Source organism: Gasterosteus aculeatus, chromosome 2 (assembly GCF_964276395.1).
Source record: "Gasterosteus aculeatus chromosome 2, fGasAcu3.hap1.1, whole genome shotgun sequence".
NCBI classification, from domain to species: Eukaryota; Metazoa; Chordata; class Actinopteri; order Perciformes; family Gasterosteidae; genus Gasterosteus; species Gasterosteus aculeatus.
In genome coordinates this window covers 3991431-4009059 of record NC_135689.1, presented here as the reverse complement: position 1 = coordinate 4009059, position 17629 = coordinate 3991431, and the positions used below count along the sequence as shown (strand labels likewise).

General features: G+C 44.3%; 2 long non-coding RNA genes across 2 annotated transcripts; both read left to right on the top strand.

Annotated features, from left to right (window-relative positions):
* The first annotated feature begins 786 nt into the window (after positions 1 to 786).
* LOC144386284 (uncharacterized) lies at positions 787 to 1446 on the top strand. Its single transcript, XR_013451973.1, has 3 exons — positions 787 to 877; positions 984 to 1019; positions 1180 to 1446. It is a non-coding gene; the product is annotated as an uncharacterized LOC144386284 (long non-coding RNA).
* Positions 1447 to 2831: 1385 nt separating this feature from the next.
* On the top strand, positions 2832 to 8515 carry LOC120828879 (uncharacterized). Its single transcript, XR_013451972.1, has 4 exons — positions 2832 to 5665; positions 5815 to 7307; positions 7414 to 7449; positions 8210 to 8515. It is a non-coding gene; the product is annotated as an uncharacterized LOC120828879 (long non-coding RNA).
* Positions 8516 to 17629: the final 9114 nt, after the last annotated feature.

Genomic DNA, 17629 nt, shown 5'->3' with positions numbered 1-17629 from the left:
CTATCATTTCTGATGCAAATTATGCTACATTGTTCGTACTAAATACATTGATTAAAATATGCATTTTTGAGGAGCCGGTTAGCGTCAGTGTAACGCGAGGAGACGTCTCGTTGTAGCGTGTGAGCGACACATTGTTGCAAACCGCGTTGTTTCCAGGTGGAAACACCTGCTGCTCAGATAGCAGGAGGCCAGCAGGCGGAGGCCTCGTCCCCCCTGAGTGGAGAGTCTCCACCTCCGCCAAGCCGAGGCCTGCTATGAAAACGTGGAGGCCCCCCGCCAGACCAGCAGCGCCATCGTCGGCCCAAGAGGTGATGGCGGCGTGGGTACAGAACGACACAAGGCGGAGGAAGAGGCACCGGGCTCACAGAGTCTACTTCCTAGAATTAAAGCGTGTTATCATACATCACAGAGTATCACACCTCTGTAGAAGCGGATGAGCCCTGGTGTGAATGTGGTCATGTGACACCACACAACCAACAGCAACACGTCTTTTATTAGCGAAGGGAAACAATAAAGGTTATTTTGAGAAGCCTTGTGGTTCTTCTTCTCACACTCTGGCTGCAGAGTCTTCTCTAAAGCACAAATGTATCAAAACGGTTTATTTCATTTCACTCTTTTGTTTTGTTAGATTTTATTTTTAACTCAGCGTCACAAGAACAGATTCTTTTGTGAGAACATTCAGCTGTGAGGTGTTTGTTGGAGTTTGAGCCTAAAATCCAAACGTCTGCATTAAAGTCACTGTTGATGAAAAATGTCAAGACTACCAGAACAAACAAAAACTGTCTATTGACACGAAGCGGAAGCGTTTCTCACAAGCTGAGTGTCAGCGTGGATGTGAGGATGGGACACACCTTGTTTGGTGCGTTGGGGCTTTTCTGTGAGTACTTTCTCTGTTTAAATCATAGTTTTCATAGATACAACTTTTTAAATGCCAGAAGTTAATAGTTTCTGTCAGTTTGATGATGTTTCTCACTTTATTTTAGCGCTGAATATTCTCCTCTACTGTGGACACGCTCAAGGTTTCTATACAACTTTCTTTATTTTGATACATTCACTCAAGACAATTAAACACCTTCTATCACTATTTTACATTTAATATTTCTGTTCTCTTTAGTTAATTTATGATGAATACAAGAAAGAAGACAGGATTCATTCTTTGCATGTTGTGTTTGTTTCTAGATGCTTTGCTGCATATTGAGCCAAACTGGTCCCCTTTATTTACTGGAGAGAAAGTTTCCTTCATATGTGACTCAAGGGAAGGAAACGACACTGACTGGAATTACTCATTCAGTAGTAATGATCATTTCTTTACCACCAACAGAACAGTGAATAGGTATAAATCATCATCTCTAACTAGAGGAGATAGTGGTGAATATCAGTGTGTTGCTGATCACAAGATCCGTCCTGTTACAAGAGAAAGTAATAAAGTCTCTGTAACTGTATCAGGTAAGTGATCAAAGTTTTACCATCACGACGAGTTCATTAAAGCAGAGAGATGAAAGCCAAGCTAACGTATTAGCTTTAGTTTAGTACCATTGTGCTTATGCTAATGGTTATTAGTGATTAGCATCATAACTTGTTTACACTACAACTTTTAGTCACAGTCTAACAAACGATACACAAACAACTCTAATTTACCTCCTAGATTACAACAGTCCAAACCATGAGGTAACTGGTCGTCAACCCTTAAGTCATGAACACTGTTGCTCTCCTACGCTAGTACCGGATCGTGTAAACTGGCTACTGTATTTCTCCGAATCCTCTGAACTTGACCGCATACACCTTAAGGATGGCGCATGCTTCTGCGTCTTTACGCATCGTTGTGTCGACGCACTTGTTTCAACTCATGGTTCTAAAAGTCCTGCGTGTGTTGCAGAGCAGTTCACCGCCAGAACAACAGGCGGAGTAACGTGTTTTTGTTGAAGACGACCTAGAGAGTCACGTCTTGTGTGTGGAAGTCGTTGGTTTGTTTATTTATGTATCATAGACTTTATTGCCCCGTGCGACACTGCAGCTTTTCATCGCGGACACATTTGTCCCGTATTTTCCTCCACAACTTTGTTCCCCTCGACCGGCAAACCGACGTTTGTGGAGATCTCCCTCCATGAACCAGAGGCCATGCACGCGTCCTCATAGTCCGCCAATGACGGCTTGTAGAAGCGGTCATATTTACGCATTTCTTCCGACAAAAGCTCTTCAATCTGATCCGTTCTCTCGTAAACATTCTTCGTTTTAATAATGGCGGTATTGTGCTATGAAAACGGAAATTAGTTAACAGACCAATCGCAGCCTTGTGGGCTGCAGGAGGCTCGCGGCGCTTCTGACGCAAGTCTAGAAAAATGGGTCGACAGGAGGTGTGAAAAGACGCGCAAGGGGCTCGTGTGCAGGTCCTTGTGTCTCTCTGGAAACGCAGAAGCATAAACTAGGCCTCATACGTAGTGGAGTCATCAGTGACATGTGACTCCATGACATATGAGGCGCAACAGCGCCCCCTCCTGGACAAATACTGTTCATACACCCACTCTCAACAGCGGACCACTGCATGTTCCCCAAGCAACACGGGTCCGGCCCGGAGCTCCTGAAGACGTCTCTGCCCCCCCCGCTGGTTATGAGGTGAGGAGTGAGCGGGTGCGAGTGTCCGTAGTGGAGTCACCTCAGCCGGAGTCTCGATGAAGAAACTTTTCAGAAAATCGAGGCTCAGAGCGAACTCGGTTTAATTTACTTCAGAACAAAAAATCTGATTATAAAGAGTTCCAGAGAAAACAGGATAACAGTCTCAATTCTGAACCGGAGATTCATGGAAGTCCCCAAAGAAGCACAGAGAGGGAAAAAACTGACCGGTTAAGTCTAAATTCAGAGCATCTCTTTTACTCCATAATATGGCTGATTATATTAGTTAAAACATTGGATGAACACTTTGGATTCAGGTGTCCCCTCTTTCTTACCCTGAACTCCTAATGGTTCCTTTGTCCTTAAAAGGTCATCTAACAACATTAACAAGCTTTCTCTCACCAACATTAATAGAATTATGAATAATCACTAGATAAGATAATTCACCTTATCGTGAATTACCAACCCTATGGTTTGTTTAATAATTCAACCTGAATTATTAAACTACCACCTTCGATGAGGTTCCTTTTTTCTTTTCATCCGTCTTCGTTTTATTTTTTTTAATTTTTTTATCAATAGAAACACGGAGGAGAAATGGCTACTTTTATTGTGATGGTCTTACGTTCTGTTACAAATTTACAAGCGTTGGTTTGTTAATAACACTCATGTTTCCATACGGGACTTTTTAAATGCAGAACTTTTACTAATAAGAGATTATTTTTACATTGCATGCTGTGAACCCTTAGTTCCAGGAGCCGTTGTTGTTTTACCTCTTTTAATTCTAGTTCTGTCTCAAGTTAAACATCACAGCTTTGCTACTATCACAAGATGAAATCATATCTCTTAATGTCTGCACCTCAAGTCGCTATTTTAAATAAGTTCAAAATGAGGAAGACTTTACTTGAGTGTCCTCAAGCATATATTTCACTCCATGTGTTAACGTGCTGGAATATCAAGCTACTTTACATATAAATGTGAAACTGATTAGACAATAGAATGTGAAATGGTGATTGATTATGAAACGCCATCTGCTCTGGTTTGTGTGGATACAAATGTTTCTTCTCTTCCCCACATTGTCATATCTGGGGCCGGCACCCGTCCCTTAAAATACGGAATCGTCCGGTATTTGATAATAAAATAAGGCGTCCAGTCCCGTATTATCGGGATTTTGCCGTCAAAGCCGCATCCTATTCGGCCCCGTATTGGGTAATACTCGCTGCCATCGTTGGTTTGATTGAGTGAACCTGAAATAAAACACCAGAGTCAGAAGAGGGCAGGACTGTTGACGGGAGGGTGGATTTGAAAGAATGGTGGGGGTAGCTGCACCGTAACACCCCCCACCGTGTCGGACGTAGCGTCCCTTACTTTTCTGTGCTAAAGGTGGCAACCCTATGTAACCACCGGCAAGTACGGAGGGGCGGTTATCGTCCCGTAGGGATATTTATTAATCGACCACGGACCCACAGATGACCAGTCTAAACAGACCATGGCACCAATATTCCCCCAGAGAGTATACAATATTTATTTGAATTTCTTAAAATATCCAAAAGGTACGAAACAATTCATTTCAATAATTCCCGTCAGCTCTGGGAATGTCGTCAAAGAACAAAACAAGAACAACGGGTGTGTCGCAGTGGGGAGAAGCGGTGTGAAGCGGGAAAAGTGGTTGGTGGTGAGCCGTGTGCTTCGAGACTCGAGCTTACTCCGGACAGTCAGCAGCCTCCCTGCTGGGGGGGTTGCCGGGGGACGGCTAGCAGGAGCTAACGACTGAGCTTCCATGGAGCCGTGCTCCTACCTCACTAAGCCTCGCCTCCGACATATCAAATATACTACATTACATGTACCACGCAAGGGAGGCAGAGGAATAGCTAAACATGTGACACACCGAACGAGAGAGAGCAGGAGAGGGAGGGAAGACGTCACTAGGTTAGCTGCAAAGCTAATGTAGCTAATGCTAGTGGAACTAGCGTCGATGCTAAACAACGGCTAAGTAATTATTTGATTAAATGAAACGTTGCTAGAAGATGGACGGGTGTGCGTGTTAAACGACACGTCAGATAGATAACAGATAGTTTTCCGCTTGTACTGATAAATATTAGACACAATCTATGAAAGTTTGATGGCAACAGGAAGTGAAGCAACACGCCTCACCGCATAGACGCTGCTTCTGATTCCTAATATGATAAATACTTTTCCACTGTCACATTTCATGAGGCGAGTGCATCACTAAAGACTATTTCTATAACCAGAGTGTGAGCTAACGTGAGCCTGATCCCTGTCTTTCGAATTGATCCTAGCAAGATCAATAGCAGAAACTAAGCTTAGTGTCGATACTTTTGGTATTGATCTGACCAAGTAGAGAGAAAAATGACATCCTCTTGACCATCATGTATCACTGTGAGGACTGCAGTTAGTGGACAGATGTGTTGTTGACTCCTCCGGGTCTAGAGCTGTACCGTATGATCACATCGCCAGCAGATCCTTTTCCCATCGGCCTTGTAGCCACAATCACATTACATAATCAATGTCTGTCAGATCAACATTTATAGCCATCATTTCTGATGAAAATTACCCTACTAAATACAGATTCAAATATGTATTTTCCTGGCATATCAATCAAACTGGTACAAAGTGGTACAAAGAAATTCTTGGCAAACAGCAGGATACAATTAGCTTACATTGATGATCACATGAGATGGACAAACTGTTTTAATGATACTGTTACAGGGTAAAGAATATCCAAATCTACTTGGCCCTGTGTGAAAAAGTAACTGCAATTGAACTCAGCTTTCAAAAGATTTGAAAGTTCACAGTTCACTCAAGACACCAGGAAGGGGGCAAATACTTTTTCACTGTATATTCAGAGTTTTTGGGCCACTGACTCATCGTTTAATAACTCTGTTGTGTTTGTCTGTCAAAACGGGTTTGCATGTCCTTCCAGGCTTGATAAATCCTAAAGAGACATCAGACCTTTTTTGTATTAATAGTGACAATTGTTGCCTTTGCCCTCATCGCGGCCAAAAGGCTCCTTTCCACTGAATACAGTCTTCATCAGGTGAGTCACGTGACCTCAGCATTTTCCTCTCCAGATGCTCTCAACTCTGACCTTCCTCCAGGATGTGAAATAGAGCTTCAGTGTGACACGAGGAGACGTCTCGTCGCAGCGTGTGTGTGATACACTGTTGCAAACCGTGTTGTGTCCAGGTGGAGACACCTGCTGCTCAGATAGAAGGAGGCCAGCAGGCGGAGGCCTCGTCCCCCCTGAGTGGAGAGTCTCCACCTCCTCTTCCAGCCAAGCCGAGGCCTGCTATGGAAACGTGGAGGCCCCCCGCCAGACCAGCAGCGGCATCGAACGCCTAAGAGGGAGGGGACAAGGTCACTTGAGGGCGATGGTGATGGCGGCGCGGGTACGGAACGACGTGAGGCGGAGCGAGAGAGCGAGAGGCACCGGGCTCCCAGAGAGCCTCCCCGTACCTCACCGAGCAGCTGGATCTGAAATGTCCTCAGAGGACACCTACGAGTCCTCCTTTAGTCTGGGACTCAAGGCCGTAGGTTTGTTCTCAGCATTCGTAGGGAAACTACGAGACCCCCACCATACAAAAAAAAATGTGATGTTGATATTAAGTTAGGTAAACTTTAATAATATATGCTAACATATGTGTAACTTGCCACGGAGTTTAATCTTAGTTTAAATAGGAAATGGTTTTCTACTTTAAATAAATAATAACGACTAATGAAATGATCAGAACAGAATCAGAATCTCCCCGTCAATTCCAAAGTATGATTCAATGGCATCATCAGAGTTTCTCCCCATCTGGTTGTTTAAACCTTTCTCTAAACTGCAAATCCGAGGTGTCTGACAACTTCCCCAAACGGCCTTCAATTTCATTGTTAATGCTGGTGATACAAAAAAGACTTGAGGCCCCCGATGGTCCAGCTGCTGCTTCCTCAACCTGCACTACGTCTGCTTTGTGTCAGGGGGTGCGTGGGAGGCAGGACTCAAACTTTGCCAAAGTCACGGTTATGTTGACAAAAAGTATGATAGTAATGTAAGCGTCTATGGTTTAGTCTGTGAATTTGTATTATTTGTATTTTTAAGTATGTTGCCAGGCAAAAGTGTAGAGATGTGGATATGTTTGATTTCACTTCAATTGTAAATAAATTGTTGTTGCTTGAGAAGACGCTGACAGAAGAAGCCACACGTCTGCCTGTGTCATTCATTTTTTTATTTTTTCACATCTGATATTCATCTGTGGTCTCTGCATTTCCACATTTCTCTGCATGTTTCACACCTTTCACACCTAAAATCCAAAAGTCTGCATTAAAGTCAGTGTCGATGAAAAATGTCACGACCACCAGAACATACAAAAAATGATTAGTCATATTGCACTGGAGTTTATTAAGTGTCACTTCAAGTAGTTACAACATCTTAGTATCACAATGTTTATAATTGTATTTCAGTTTATCTGTGTGATTGCTGTTGTAAAGTTTTATTATAATATTATATATATCGTTCTCTCATTTATCATTCATCTGATCTGATGTTCATCTGTGGTCTCTGCATTTCCACATTTCTCTGCATGTTTCACACCTTTCAAACTGTCTCTTGACACGAAGCGGAAGCGTTTCTCACAAGCTGAGTGTCAGCGTGGACGTGAGGATGGGACACACCTTGTTTGGTGCGTTGGGGCTTTTCTGTGAGTACTTTCTCTGTTTAAATCATAGTTTTCATAGATACAACTTTTTAAATGCCAGAAGTTAATAGTTTCTGTCAGTTTGATGATGTTTCTCACTTTATTTTAGCGCTGAATATTCTCCTCTACTGTGGACACGCTCAAGGTTTCTATACAACTTTCTTTCTTTTGATACATTCACTCAAGACGACTCAACACCTTTTATCTCTATTTTACATTTAATATTTCTGTTCTCTTTAAATAATTTATGATGAATACAAGACAGAAGACAAGATTCATTCTTTGCATGTTGTGTTTGTTTCTAGATGCTTTGCTGCATATTGAGCCAAACTAGTCACTTTTATTTACTGGAGAGAAATTTACCTTCATATGTGACTCAAGGGAAGGAAACAACACTGACTGGAATTACTCATTCAGTAGTAACTGAATGAGTAATTGACAATTTATAAATTAGTTATTGATTAATTATTGATAATACAAATGGATCAAACACATCAGCAGAGTGTGGCACCTCCTTCAGGTGAAATGTTGTCATTACTCAGTGAACCTTTTTTTTTGTTTTTTACAGGGAGACTGACTTTGACATCTTCTGTCTGCAACTCTATGTTAAATTATAATTACGTAGGAAACATAAATCCCTGATATGTTCCAACCATCAACACACACATGAAATCACCATTTCTCTGATGTCTGATGGGAGCTCTTACAAGTGCAGATTTAAGGACAAAGAATCTGAAATAGAATATTTGAAATGTGAGATTAGTTACTATGTTTAAAGACATTGTACCCAAACACCTGTTTAACACATGAAGACAGATAAAAAGATGGAGGACATCAGCAGTGACAGTAATCCACCAAGGACTCATCATAACACGTCTTTATTCTGTCAAACCTCTTTCCAACAGATCCTCAGTCTGTCCTCACAGTGTCTCCATCATGGACGAGTCCTGGAGACTCAGTGACTCTGACCTGCAGTGTTGAACCTCCGTCTGCAGGATGGAGGTTCTTCTGGTATAAGACTGTTCCAGACATGTCACACTACTCCTCCTACTACACCTATGAGCTTCTAGCTGGTGGCACCACTGGGACTGAACAGGATTCCTACATTCTTCATGGACAGACACACACAGCAGGATATAAGTGCAGAGCTAGAAGAGGAGATCCTGTGTCTTACACTCAGTATAGTTTTGAGAAGTTTGTCTGGTCTGGAGGTGAGTTTATTCAGACTTTTACATTCTTACACAAGGGAATAAATGTCCTTTTGTGTTGACATTGTTTGTCCTGTGTGTGTCTCCTAATGATGTGTCTTCAGGTGTGAATCCAGCAGCGTCTCTCACAGTGAGTCCTCACAGACTGCAGCACTTCAGCATAGAGTCACTGTCACTGATCTGTGAGGGAAACTCTACTGAGTGGAGAGTGATGAAGGCTGATGAAGATGGTGACGTGTCATCATGTTCTTACTGGGGAGAAATGACTGGATCCACATGCAACACCAACACTAGAGCGAGTAGTGGAGGGTACTGGTGTGAGTCTGAAACACAGTCCAGCAATGCAGCCAACATCACTATACACAGTGAGTTTATATTCATTTAAAGGTTTTATATCTAAAGTATTTTCACATCTTATTACAGAGTGCTGACATTTTTAAGGTGACTTCATGACGAGTTTAACTCAATATTTATTTTAACAAACGGTTCAACAATCTTAGTTTGTAAATCCCTGATATCTTTTATCATTGTTCATTTAATTAACCTGATTTAGTAAAGTAAAGAAGTAACTGTTACACAGACAGATGTGATCCTTTAACTCCTGCGTCCTCCTTGTATGAAGGAGAATCAGTGACTCTTCACTGTCGACATGGAGACCAGAGAAAGGAGAAGAAGGCTGACTTCTACAAAGACAAAACACTTATTGAGATGGACAGACACGTGCACAGACATTTTGGGGGGGCAGGTGCTCAAACCAAAACAAAAGGGCAGCCATCGCCAAAATGATTCATAAAATAAAAAATTCTAATTAAATCACAAACACAATAGGATATTTTCAACTTACATATTTATTTTTGTTAACAAACAAACTCAAAATTGAATAAACAAATGAATGCAGGCAAAAGTAGACCAAACATCGCGCTTGTTGGCTCAGCACGAGAAGTTGGTTGATGATGATCTAGGAGATCGACAATCATTTGTGCGTCGGAAAACATAGCAGGACTCCTTGCTAGGTTTCGCACCATCCCATTCATTCACATTGCTCATGACGTCCACCTGAATTGTTCCCTTTAGCTAAGACGCCATAAAGCGGTTGCGAAAGCTCGCATTGCCCGAAACTGGCGATTTGCGGCATTTGCGGTGTTTTTTCGGCGATCGCCACGGAGCTGAAAACTGAAACGACAACTAACAGTCGCGCCGCTGCAGGTCCCTCCTCTGCTTTTTGGAAAACAGAAAAAAATAGATTATAATAATAAAAATAAATGAAGATTTCTCACAAATGTAAATGTGCAGCACCATTTCAATTATTGATACCTAGTAGTCCAGCCATTGGCTATCCCTTAAGAATTAGAATGAGAAAGGGGAGCAAGTCCTTTCAACACCCAGAGGAAAACATGCCCGTATACATGTCAATACACTAGATATCAAAGAATACACACAGTACAGTACATCCCACCCACACACAGGGCTCTTCCGTACAGAAAAAAAAATACATAAACACATCCCAACAGTTAAAAAGAGACATAGAACATGTCACATTCACAAGTACTCAAAAACATTATAGTCATTAGAAAGCTTTCTTGTGCATTTGCTGGATAAGCCTCAAAATGGGTCTAACAGCCCTCCCACACCTTGTCCTCACTCCCAATGACCCCTCACTGCAAGCTGTGCTCAGTCGAGGACAACGCTCATCTGACCTGACAAGAGAACCGCTGTCAGCAGGCTGTACGTCAATTAGGGCCTCGGAGGCAACAGCTTGAGAGTCAGTCAAGACAGTCGGACCTTCCCGTTCGACAGGTAGGTCAATCTTAGTCTCATCAGGGTCATCATTACCAGGAGCATCTGACAAAGCAGTCAGCGGATTTCCGGTGGCGGCTGGGAGTCCAGACACCCAGGACATCGTCCTGTCTTCAGGTGCACAGCTACCTGTCTCTGCTGCTGCTTGGTGGTGGAGCATTGGGAAACCCTCATAGCCTCTGCCAAATCGCGCCGCAGACACTGCACATAGACATCATAATCCACCACCTGATCATCCAACAGAACAGAGCCAAACAACAAGTCAACAGGCAGCCTGGGAGTCCTGCCAAACATCAGCTGGAATGGGGCAAAGCCCGTGGTCTCATGTACTGTCGCGTTGTAAGAGAAAGTGAGAGATTTCAGTCCACACAAACCAACTCCAGAAGTCAAAACGCTTTCAAGTGGTGCTCTCGCCTCAGGCTCGGGAGACTTGCTGAACACACAGCGACTACAGCATCGCACATACTGCACCACGTCAGTCTCGAACAAGTTGTGGCAATAGGAAGGCTTGTGATGGTAAACAGTCGTGGTCCAAAGAATGCTCAAGCACTGCACACACTGCTTGGCGTGAGATAGGTCTCTGGGGTCAGTCCCCCCTGCAACATAGCTGCTGGGTCACATGACTGACGAAACCCATCCTGCACATGGTCAGAATCCACAACACTTGCTTCTTCCAGTAGTGCGCCATAAGGGACTCTAGTCAGTCGATGCAGCATACTCGGCTGAACAAAAGGCTTGCGACTGAGGAAGTCAGCAACCACATTTTTAGGGCCCGGAATGTACTTGATTCGAAAGTCATACGGAGCAGGTTTCGCCACCCACTTCTGCTCAAAAGCATCAAGCTTTGGTTTAGTGAGGATGTAGGTCAGCGGGTTGTTGTCAGTCCATGCAGTGAACGACTGGCCTTTCAACCAATGATTGAATTTGTCACAGACAGACCATTTCAGAGCTAGAAACTCTAGCCTGTGCGCAGGATAACGTGATTGGGCATAATTGAGAGATTTGCTCGCAAAAGCCACCGGTCGTACCACGTCATCGCCCTCCGCCAATTGTGACAACACAACACCGAGGCCATTAGACGAGGCATCAACGGACAGCAGGAATGGCTTACTGAAGTCAGGGTGAGCCAATGTGCCATTTTCCAATAACGCCTGCTTCAACTTGGAGAAGGCTTTGCTGCATTCCGGACTCCAATCAGCCAACGTTAGCTTCTTAGCCACAGGTCTCCTTTACCCTTGGTATATTTTGGCTTTGTCACGCCAGATGTTAAGGCAAATAGATGCTTGCTGATACTTGAGTATCCTTCAAAGAATTGTTGGTAAAAGCCAACCATCCCAAGGAAGGATATTATCTTGGTCCCCTCATCCATCAAATCCTTCTCACACAGATCCACAATAGCCTTAACCTTCTCTTGATCCGTGCAGATGCCATCCTTACTCACAATGTGTCCCAGAACCTTTACAGACGGCCGCATGAAATGGCACATCTTTGGCGCTAGTTTTAGGTTATGTGCCTTTAGCTTCTCAAACACCATTTCTAGTCTCTGCAAAGCTAACTGTTCATTGGGAGCAAAGACAAGGATGTCATCCAGATAGCACAAGAGGCGTAAGAAGTTTTGGTCACCAAAAATGGCCATCATCATCCTCATGAAGGTGGCAGGGCTGTTGCACAGTCCCTGCGGAAACCTGTTGTATTCATACAATCCAAAAGGAGATGTGAACACAGTGAACTTCTTATCCTCCTCATGGACCTCCACATTGTAGTATCCAGAAGTCAAGTCCATGGTCGAGAAGAAAGCATTCCCCCTAAGGGCAGCCAAAGCATCGGCCTGGTCCGGCAGAGGATGTGAATCCTTCACAGTGCGTGCATTCAGCCATCTGAAATCAAAGCAAAGCCGCAGATCTCCGTTCTTCTTCTTCCAAACAAGAACAAGAGGTGATGCATACTCACTCATAGACTTCCTTATGATCTCCCGCTCCTCCATCTCGTTCAAGGCCATCCTCAACTTATCATAGTGTGAGGGCGACAGGCGACGATACGGTAGTCTGAAGGGTCTGCTACCACTCAGCCCAATCCGGTGGACAAAGTCTTTGGCTCTCCCACAGTCAAAACTATGACGTGAAAAGATGGATTCATACTTGGCCAGCAGATAAACAAGTTTTTTTTTCCAGAATGGGGACAGGTCACTTGAGTCAACATTAATGTCCTGCAGTCCCAAGTTGTTGAGCACAGAGCTCCCAGACCTGTGTGAAAAATGTTCTGAACCAACTGTTCTTTTCACTGCCGGTGCTTGTCTGGGAAACAGTCTTAGTCACATTGCTATTAACGTAGTCTGTCTTGCTTTCCACATACAGATAGTCAGTGTCAAACTCCTCAAGTGCTGTACATTGGGAAACATCAGCAATCTTACAGTTGCGTATCAATGTTACTGGCTTATTGGAAGGGTTAATCACTCTCACAGGGACCCATCCATCCCGCCACATCGGCGTCACAATCCGTCCCACCATAACTGTTCTTGGCACCGTGCGTGAGTTGCTCTGCTCCACTATGACTGTGCTGCCAGCTGAGAGGCAAGTATGGCTAGGAAGACGGCCCCAAACTAAATGTTCTTTCAAAGGATCCAGGGTCACAGCATGTTTAAGTTTAACAGTGCCCACCTCGTCAGGAACCTCACCACCTCTCCATTTCTCCACAGTGGCCAACATCTGCAACAGGGCCCCTTCTTCACTAGAAGTTCGATCTGGGAGTGAAATATTGGTCCAGAAATCTCCAGAAGCATTCAGCACACGAATGAAATGCTTTATCACATTGCTGCCAAGAATCAAGTCGTCGCTTTGGCCATCCACAATGAGTGTGGGAACAGAGATGTGACAGTCAAACACTTTCATCTGAAGATCACACACTCCGGTTGGGGACGTCCTCAGACCTCCACATCAATCAGAACAACCGATGTGGGAGCGATAGAATCAGGAGAAACGAGGTTAGCCTTTTCCAGTAATGGAAGCACACGAGAACTTAGAGAACAGGCCGTCGAGCCACTGTCCAGTATGGCACGCAGCTCCAGAGCATCCTGAATCAACACACTGGTGTAAAAAAGGTTATCAGTTGCAGCCAGTCTCGGTGGTATTTCAGAACGCACAATGGAATCGGAATCCGTCAAGGCACAAAACTGAGAATAAACAGATTCAAAGTCAACATCATAAATCGGGGACGTTTCATCGGGCCCTTCACTAGTCCCCTCCTTGTGTGGGCCAGCTAGTTTCCCTGCCTCGGCGAAGTGTTGAACAGCGTGTGAGTCAGGACCAGGGTTGACAGGGCAAGCCATCGCCTGGTGTCCAGCAGCATGGCAGTGAAAGCACAAGCGTTCTCTCCGACAGTGGGATACAGTGTCATGGTCATTGCTACCACAATCTGCACACGGGCCCCTAAACCTGGAGCGGCTGCTGTTCCTCAGTCTCAACGGCCTGGAACGCTGAGAAGAGTCCTGCTGCAACAAGCGCTCCGAAAGAGTGATAACATGCTCACGGGACTGACCATCACTTGGAAGCAGCCTAGCAGACGCAGCTGGTTGTGGAGCAGGAGGGCTCACCGCAGTTTGAATGTTGCTGTGCAGAGCACCTGTTGCCTGGGCAGAATGAAAATCCCTAACAGGGTGTGTGGTCTGACGCCGCTGAAGACGCTTCTTACGGTGATGTTCATCCAGCCGGACTTGAACATTAGCAGCTGTCCATTCCTCAAGTGGCTTGTAGCCGAAGACTAGAGACAGATCGGGGTCAGGACAGTGACTGACTCTTAGTGTCATAGAAGTCAGCTAGGGGCATGACGGAGGTCACACTATCGCTAAAATGTTGTTTGAGTATGTCAAAAACTGGTTCAGGGCCCAACTGCAAGTTTAACGAGGGTCTGCAACGTAGTCCAACCCCCTTGCAGCTTGTTCAATACTTCCCCTGCTTGGTCACATAACTCAACGCCCCTTCTAGCCAGATACACTTTAACAGAACCTTCCCACTCAGAAATTGAAAGTCGGTCTGTGCTGTCCCCCCTGAAAGGGTGTGGCTCCTAACTCTGGTGGCTCACTGTCAGGTTAACTTTGAACAGATCAGCCACGGAGGAATGAGCCACGCTTGCCTCATTAGCTGAAATCGACTTGAGACAGGAGATAATATTTTCCCAAATACTGGTCCCTATCTGCTTAACTAAGTCACTGAGAACATCCACTGAGACATGCTCTCAATCCTGACCTGCAGGCGGCATAAAGTGCTCACCTGAACTGACATCAGCACCCCCAAACATGTCATTATTCGTACCCTGAATCCCCATAGCATTGTGAGGAGTTGAGGTCAAAGGCTTACTCTCTCCAAGCCCCCCCACAGTTGGTAATGTTAAACCACAAACCTCGCCCCCTCCCAACACCAGATAATCCAGAATGTAAAAAGCTGCTGAACATGTCCAAGAAAAAAAAAGAACAGAAAACGAACTCAACAAACAGCAGTTAAACAAAATAAATCCCCCAATAATTGCAATATCACAACCTGTCGTATCGTCACCTTCTGTTTAGTCCATAACACCAAAAAAAAAAAAGGGCGGCCACTCACGGTACCAAAGCAAGGGGGCTGCAATACACTCGGCAGCGCGTTGAAGCTGCACTCCCGCGACGTAACGGCTGAAATCCCGCGGCGGTGAAGAACAAGTCACGGTTGTACTCTTTCTTGCATGGTGTTTTTAAATCACCACCAGGACACGGACCACATTCGGCTCCAATCGACCGTTTATTTCGTGACGTTAAGAGACCCTGGCGAACATACAGAGGTTAGCGTCTTCATAGAATACCTCGTGGCATCATAACTGTTAAACAAAAAATAAAAGGTTTAATAAGCTTTTCCACAGCCAACTTACCGGTTACACACCCTGCAAACTAACTTTTTAGCTACAGGGTGTCGCACCCACGTCCGCAGGGACCCACTAGAGGGCACCCATGTGACACCCCGTTATGACTCTTGACGATGGCAAGTGGAGTCAAACACCCGTTACACTCACAGCACCTTTCATGCAATTACGACAACACAAGTACCAGCCAATGTGAATCGTGTTCATGCTCACGTCTCAAGAGCACAAAGCTCAGAAATAAAAGATGACGGACCAAACTCAAACTGTCAAATAGGGGGTCCCTGACATCTCGTCATCAGTTTTGGGGTCCTTGGCCTTAACAACGTTAAAAACCCCTCCTGTAAATAATAATCAAGAGTGACTTACATACTCTCCATGAAGCTCACTATACACACATATATTTTTTTTAATGTTTTCCGACAGAGTTGAAGCATATGCAGCATTACACCAATAACATACCACAATATACCTCATCTGAAATAGAATATTTGAAATGTGAGATTAGTTACTATGTTTGAAGACAAGACATTGTATCCAAACACCTGTTTAACACAGTTTAAGACAGATAAAACGATGGAGGACATCAGCAGTGACAGTAATCCACCAAGGACTCATCATAACACGTCTTTATGCTGTCAAACCTCTTTCCAACAGATCCTCAGTCTGTCCTCACAGTGTCTCCATCATGGACGAGTCCTGGAGACTCAGTGACTCTGACCTGCAGTGTTGAACCTCCGTCTGCAGGGTGGAGGTTCTTCTGGTATAAGGTTGTTCCACAACTGTCCAACTACTACACCTCTAAGCTTCTAGCTGGTGGCACCACTGAGACTGAACAGGATTCCTACATTCTTCATGGACAGACACACACAGCAGGATATGTGTGCAGAGCTGGAAGAGGAGATCCTGTGTCTTACACTCAGTATAGTGGTATGAAGTTTGTCTGGTCTGGAGGTGAGTTTGTGCAGACTTTTATATTCTTGCACAAGGGAATAAATGTCCTTGTTGTGTTGACATTGTTTGTCCTGTGTGTGTCTCCTAATGATGTGTCTTCAGGTGTGAATCCAGCAGCGTCTCTCACAGTGAGTCCTCACAGACTGCAGCACTTCAGCACAGAGTCACTGTCACTGATCTGTGAGGGAAACTCTGCTGAGTGGAGAGTGATGAAGGTTGATGAAGATGGTGACGTGTCATCATGTTCTGACTGGGGAGAAATGACTGGATCCACATGCAACACCGACACTACAGCGAGTAGTGGAGTGTACTGGTGTGAGTCTGAAACACAGTCCAGCAATGCAGCAAACATCACTATACACAGTGAGTTTATATTCATTTAAAGGTTTTTATATCTAAAGTATTTACACATCTTATTACAGAGTGCTGACATTTTTAAGGTGACTTCATGATGAGTTTTACTCAATATTTATTTTAACAAACGGTTCAACAATCTTAGTTTGTAAATCCCTGATATCTTGTATCATTTAATTAAAATAATTTCCATCCATAAACTACTTATCCTGCACACAGGGGGGTTGGAGTCTGTCCCAGCCAACATTGGGCGACCAATCCAGGGTACACCCTAGATTGGTCGCCAGCTAATCGCAGCTAACACAGAGACACAACCATTCACACACATACAGGCAATTTAAAGTTTCCGATCAACCTGATCCCTGAAGCATATCTTTGGACTGTGGGAGGAAGCTGGAATACATGGAGAGAACCCACGCAGGCACAGAGAGAACATGCAGACTCCACACAGAACCACTGGGCCGAGTCGAACCAAGGACCTTTTTGCTGTGAGGCGACAGTGATAACCACCACGCCACCGTGCCGCCTTTGAACTGATTTAGTAAAGCAAAGAATTTAACTGTTACATTACAAGTCATTTAGCTGACGCTTTTATCCAAAGCGACTTACATTACATTTTTAACCCATGGCTTTTTACATTTTGCCCGGGGAGCAATTAGGGGTTAGGTGTCTTGCTCAAGGATACTTTAACATGGGACATGGGGCAGCCAGGACTCGAACCTGTTGCACAGACAGAGATGTGATCCTTTAACTCCTGCGTCCTCCTTGTATGAAGGAGAATCAGTGACTCTTCACTGTCGACATGGAGACCAGAGAAAGGAGAAGAATGCTGACTTCTACAAAGACAAAACACTTATTGAGATGGACACAAACCATCAACACACACATGAAATCACCATTTCTCTGATGTCTGATGGGAGCTCTTACAAGTGCAGATTTAAGGACAAAGAATCTGAAATAAAATATTTGAAATGTAAGATTAGTTACTATGTTTAAAGACATTGTACCCAAACACCTGTTTAACACATGAAGACAGATAAAAAGATGGAGGACATCAGCAGTGACAGTAATCCACCAAGGACTCATCATAACACGTCTTTATTCTGTCAAACCTCTTTCCAACAGATC